General features: G+C 38.7%; 1 protein-coding gene across 1 annotated transcript in view; it reads left to right on the forward strand.

Annotated features, from left to right (window-relative positions):
• Positions 1–391: 391 nt before the first annotated feature.
• Positions 392–6,355, forward strand: part of ADCY5 (adenylate cyclase 5) — a 344,935-nt gene continuing 338,971 nt past the window's right edge. Inside the window, exon 1 of the mRNA XM_053698067.1 lies at positions 392–485. The gene's annotated coding sequence lies outside the window, so the exon portion shown is untranslated. The remainder of the gene's footprint in view (positions 486–6,355) is intronic.

Here is a 6,355-nt window from a genome sequence, read left to right on the forward strand (position 1 = left end):
GTTCCTAAACCTATGTAGTGTGCAGTAGGGATAAGGGAGAATAGAGAGCAATATGAGTGTGTATAAGCGTATACAAAAGCTGTACAAATAATTTATATGCAGCAATAAGAGGATAATATAGGAAGTGGTTATATATAGTATTAAAAAGGCAGCATTAACAGAGGTTGCCTTGATCAAAATATCTGTTTTTAAAATGTGCTAAAATGTAAAATGCTTATTTAATACAGTTTTTCTTAAATGTTTTCTAAACTGTAAAGTACAAACAGAATGATGTATTCCTATGTTTCTCTAGAAGATTTCTTGACCAAAACAATTTCCTTGTTTTTTTACAGATATTGTCCAAACATCCTCATTTTCTCGTGCACTAATATTGTGGTATTTGCCACACACTACCCAGCAGAGGTGTCCCAGAGGCAAGCCTTTCAGGAGACAAGGAGAATGCATTCAGGCAAGACTGCACTCTCAGACGAGAAAACCAGCAGCAGGTACCGGCCACCAGCGGGAGAGCCAGTATGGGGCCTACACCAGGAATAACAACTATTTCACATGGCAATTACACACAAACACTGCTGCACACAGTTCAGCCATCTTGGTACTAGAGTGGTCACCTAGGTAATACTAGTACAATTATAATTCACACGGAAGCATTTTGGATTGTGAAACTTATTTAAAGGGACATCATAAAAATGTCTCCTCTTTAACATGTTCACAATGTCCATTTTACCTGAAATATAATAAATTGTTTACAAATTGCTTCTTTACCTTTATTTTGTCATTTGAAGTAGCAGCTTTTCCTGTTGTGTGTGTGTGTGTGTGTGTGTGTATATATATATATATATATATATATATATATATATATATATATATTGTGTGTGTGTGATTGTGTAACAAAGGATGAACACAGCACTCACTACCCACAGAGCACGGAGAAGGCTTACCAAGCCCACATGGATCCAAATGAAGAGAAATCTCCAGCTTATAGTGAGCAAAGTGACTTTTATTTTTCACAGGGTCCAATACAGCAATACAGCAACGTTTCTGGCCTACAATAAGCCCTTTATCAAGCATGCTTGATAAAGGGCTTATTGTAGGCCCGAAACGTTGCTATATTGCTGTATTGGACCCTGTGAAAAATAAAAGTCACTTTGCTCACTATAAGCTGGAGATTTCTCTTCATGTGTGATTGTGTATACATGGGTATTTATGTGATTATATGTGTAAATATGCATGTGCACACATACACATTTCCAATCAAATACCTTGAAACATGCATTATCAATTTTTATATTTAAAAAAAGAAAATTCTTGAAATTCCACTCGGAGAGATTACGAGTCTTGCGTTAGCCTTAAAAAGCAGCGTTGAGAGGTCCAAACGCTGCTTTTTTCCTAACGCTGGTATTACGAGTCTTGAAATGACAGGCTCACCGCTCACTTTTTTGGCCAGACTCGATAATACCGCAAATCCACTTACGTAAATTGCGTGTCCGATATTTTCAATGGGACTTGCATAATGCCGGTTTTACGAGTCTTCCAAAAAGTGAGTCAGTAGTTAAGAGTTTTATGGGCTAACGCCGTAGCATAAAACTCTTAACTAAAGTGCTAAAAAGTACACTAACACACATAATCTACCTATTAACCCCTAAACCGAGGCCCCCCCCACATCGCAAACAATAAAAAAAGTTTAACCCCTAATCTGCCGAACCGGACATCGCTGCCACTATAAAAATATATTAACCCCTAAATCGCTGCCCTCCCGCATCGCAAACACTACTTAAATTTTATTAACCCCTAATCTGCCGTCCCTAACATCGCCGACCTACCTACATTTATTAACCCCTAATCTGCCGTCCCCAACATCGCCGCAACTATATTAAACATATTAACCCCTAAACCTAAGTCTAACCCTAACCTTAACACCCCTAACTTAAATATAATTTAAATAAATCTAAATAAAATAACTAACATGAATTAAATTATTCCTATTTAAAACTAAATACTTACCTGTAAAATAAACCCTAAGCTAGCCACAATATAACTAATAGTTACATTGTAGCTAGCTTAGGGTTTATTTTTATTTTACAGGCAACTTTGTATTTATTTTAACTAGGTAGAATAGTTACTAAATAGTTATTAACTATTTACTAACTACCTAGCTAAAATAAAGACAAATTTACCTGTAAAATAAAACCTAACCTAAGTTACAATTGCACCTAACACTACACTATAATTAAATTAATTACCTAAACTAAATAGAATTAAATATAATTTAAAAAAATTATCTAAAGTACGAAAAACAAATAAACACTAAATTACAGAAAATAATAAAATAGTTACAAGTTTTTTAAACTAATTACACCTAATCTTATCCCCATAATAAAATAAAAAATCCCCCAAAATAATAAAAGCCCTACCCTATACCAAATTACAAATAGCCTTTAAAAGGGCCTTTTGTGGGGCATTGCCCCAAAGTAATCAGCTCTATTACCTGTAAAAAAAAGTACAATACCCCCTCAACATTAAAACCCACCACCCACACACCCAACCCTACTCTAAAACCCACCCAATCCCCCCTTAATAAAACCTAACACTAACCCCTTGAAGATCACCCTACCTTGAGAAGTCTTCACCCAGCCGGGCCGAAGTCCTCAATGAAGCCGGGTGAAGTGGTCCTCCAGACGGCAGAAGTCTTCATCGAAGCTGGCCAGAAGAGGTCCTCCAGACGGGCAAAAGTCTTCATCCAGGCGGTATCTTCTATCTTCAGTCATCCGGCGCAGAGCGGCTCCATCTTCAAGACATCCGACGTGGAGCATCCTCTTCCAACGAAGTCCAACTGAAGAATGAAGGTTCCTTTAAATGATGTTATCCAAGATGGCATCCCTTCAATTCCGATTAGCTGATAGAATTCTATCAGCCAATCGGAATTAAGGTAGAAAAAATCCTATTGGCTGATGCAATCAGCCAATAGAATTGAAGTTAAATCCTATTGGCTGATCCAATCAGCCAATAGGATTGAGCTGGCATTCTACTGGCTGATTGGATCAGCCAATAGAATGCAAGCTAAATCCTATTGGCTGATTGCATCAGCCAATAGGATTTTTTCTGCCTTAATTCCGATTGGCTGATAGAATTCTATTAGCCAATCGGAATTGAAGGGACGCCATCTTGGATGACGTCATTTAAAGGAACCTTCATTCTTCAGTTGTACTTCGTTGGAAGAGGATGCTCTGCGTCGGATGTCTTGAAGATGGAGCCGCTCTGCGCCGGATGGATGAAGATAGAAGATACCGCCTGGATGAAGACTTCTACCCGTCTGGAGGACCTCTTCTGGCTGGCTTCGATGAAGACTTCTACCCGTCTGGAGGACCACTTCGCCCAGCTTCGTTGAGGACTTTGGCCCGGCTAGGTGAAGACTTCTCAAGGTAGGGTGATCTTCAAGGGATTAGTGTTAGGTTTTATTAAGGGGGGATTGGGTGGGTTTTAGAGTAGGGTTGGGTTTGTGGGTGGTGGGTTTTAATGTTAGGGGGGTATTGTACTTTTTTTTACAGGTAATAGAGCTGATTACTTTGGGGCAATGCCCCGCAAAAGGCCCTTTTAAGGGCTATTTGTAATTTAGTATAGGGTAGGGCTTTTTATTATTTTGGGGGCTTTTTTATTTTATTAGGGGAATTAGATTAGGTGTAATTAGTTTAAAAACTTGTAATTATTTTATTATTTTCTGTAATTTAGTGGGGTTTTTTTTTTCGTACTTTAGATACCTTTTTTTAATTGTATTTAATTGTATTTAGTTTAGGTAATTAATTTAATTATAGTGTAGTGTTAGGTGTAATTGTAACTTAGGTGAGGATTTATTTTACAGGTACTTTTGTATTTATTTTAGCTAGGTAGTTATTAAATAGTTAATTACTATTTAATAACTATTCTACCTAGTTAAAATAAATCCAAAGTTGCCTGTAAAATAAAAATAAATCCTAAGATAGCTACAATGTAACTATTAGTTATATTGTAGCTATCTTAGGGGTTATTTTATTGGTAAGTATTTAGTTTTAAATAGGAATAATGTAGTTAATGATAGTAATTTTATTTTGATTTATTTAAATTATATTTAAGTTAGGGGGTGTTAGGGTTAGGGTAAGACTTAGGTTTAGGGGTTAATAACTTTAATATAGTGGCGGCGGCTTTGTGGGTGGCAGATTAGGGGTTAATAAGTGTAGGTAGGTTGCGGCGACATTGGGGGTGGCAGATTAGGGGTTTATAAATATAATGTAGGGTTCGGCGATGTTGGGGGCAGCAGATTAGGGGTTCATAAGTATAATGTAGGTGGCAGCGGTGTCCGGAGCGGCAGATTAGGGGTTAATAATATAGTGTAGGTTGCGGAGATGTCGGGGGTGGCGGATTAGGGGTTAATGAGTGTAAGATTAGGGGTGTTTAGACTCGGGGTTCATGTTAGGGTGTTAGGTGTAGACATTAAAAGTATTTCTTTTACAAGATATGACGAGTCCACGGATTTCATACTTACTTATGGGATTACGCCTCCTGGTCAGCAGGAGGAGGCAAAGAGCACCACAGCAGAGCTGTATATATAGCTCCTCCCTTACCTCCCACTCCAGTCATTCTCTTTACCTGTGTTAGTGATAGGAAGAGGTAAAGTGAGGTGTTAGTTTAGATTCTTCAATCAAGAGTTTATTATTTTTAAATGGTACCGGTGTGTACTATTTTACTCAAGGGTAAAGCAAGGGGAGCTGTACAGATTCAAATATGCTCGTTTCTGTGACTCCTAGACTGTGTGCTGCCCTGCTGAATATGGTCTTAGCAAATTTTTTCTAAGACCCAGTTTTGTTCCCACAGATTCCTGGAGGAGACGAAGGACTTCTAGCAGTGTGGGACAAGTCATGCTGTTACTCAGCATTGAGGTATGTGCAGTCTATTACTTTCTGTGACACCTAGTATCTCAGAAAAGACTGTCATTTTCCTCTGTAAAGTGAATATCTTCACCTATGTCTGTGTGCTTTACTGCACGGTTCTAGAGGACTGCCTTCATTATTGGGCCTGTTTATGGGGCTGCATGAGTTACATTGGGGTGTTTTTTTAACAAGTTAACCCCTTCAGGATTGGGCTGACGCTGGGGATTTTTTCTAGTCAATCATCTTCATTATTTGTTGTTTTTCTGGAAAATGTAGGGACCAGAAAGCTACGGCTACCTCTCTTCTTTTTGGCTGAAGAGTATCATCCGTTATTGCATATGAGACTGCTGGACAGCAGCCTCCTGAAGAATTACGGCTCATTCTACCTAGGGCTGTGGCCTTCCTCATGGCATTTAAAAATGATGCTTCTGTTGAACAGATTTGCAAGGCTGCAACTTGGTCGTCTCGTCACACTTTTTCCAAATTTTCCAAAATTGATACTTTTGCCTCGTCCCGAGGCTGTTTTTGGGAGAAAGGGATTCTTCAAGCAGTGGTGCCTTCCGTTTAGGTTCCTGTCTTGTACCTCCCTTTCATCCGTGTCCATTAGCTTTGGTATTGTATCCCATAAGTAAGGATGAAATCCGTGGACTCGTCATATCTTGTAAAAGAAAAGGAAATTTATGCTTACCTGATAAATTTATTTCTTTTACGATATGACTGAGTCCACAGCCCACCCTGTCAATTCTAAGACAGGTTTTTATTTTTTGTTAAACTTCAGTCACCTCTGCACCTTTGACTTTTCCTTTCTCTTCCTAACTTTCGGTCGAATGACTGGAGTGGGAGGGAAGGGAGGAGCTATATTATACAGCTCTGCTGTGGTGCTCTTTGCCTCCTTCCTGCTGACCAGGAGGCGTATCCCATAAGTAAGGATGAAATCCGTGGACTCTTCAATATCGTATAAAGAAATACATTTATCAGGTAAGCATAAATTTCCTTTTCCCCATAGGAATCAATGGGGCTGCGTTAGGAGCTTTACGCTGCTTTTTTGAAGGTGTTAGGTTTATTTTCAGCCGGCTCTGCCCATTGATTCCTATAGGGAAATCGTGCACGAGCACGTTTTACCTGCTTACCGCTAACGTAAGCAGCGCTGGTATTGAGGTGAGATGTGGAGCTAAATTTTGCACTATACTCACTTTTTTGCGGCTGACGCCGGGTTTCTAAAAACCCATAATACCAGCGTTGTCTGTGGTGAGTGCTGAGGGAAAACTACGCGTTAGCACCGCACAGCCTTACCGACAAAACTCGTAATCTAGGCGTATGTTTCTTCACTTATAAGAACATTTCTTTTTATTTATATATATATATATATATATAGATATATATATACATACAGTATATATATATATATATATTAAAAGTATTCCTTACGTACGTATTGTGTTAGTGCGTGAGCG

Source organism: Bombina bombina, chromosome 1 (assembly GCF_027579735.1).
Source record: "Bombina bombina isolate aBomBom1 chromosome 1, aBomBom1.pri, whole genome shotgun sequence".
NCBI lineage: Eukaryota > Metazoa > Chordata > Amphibia > Anura > Bombinatoridae > Bombina > Bombina bombina.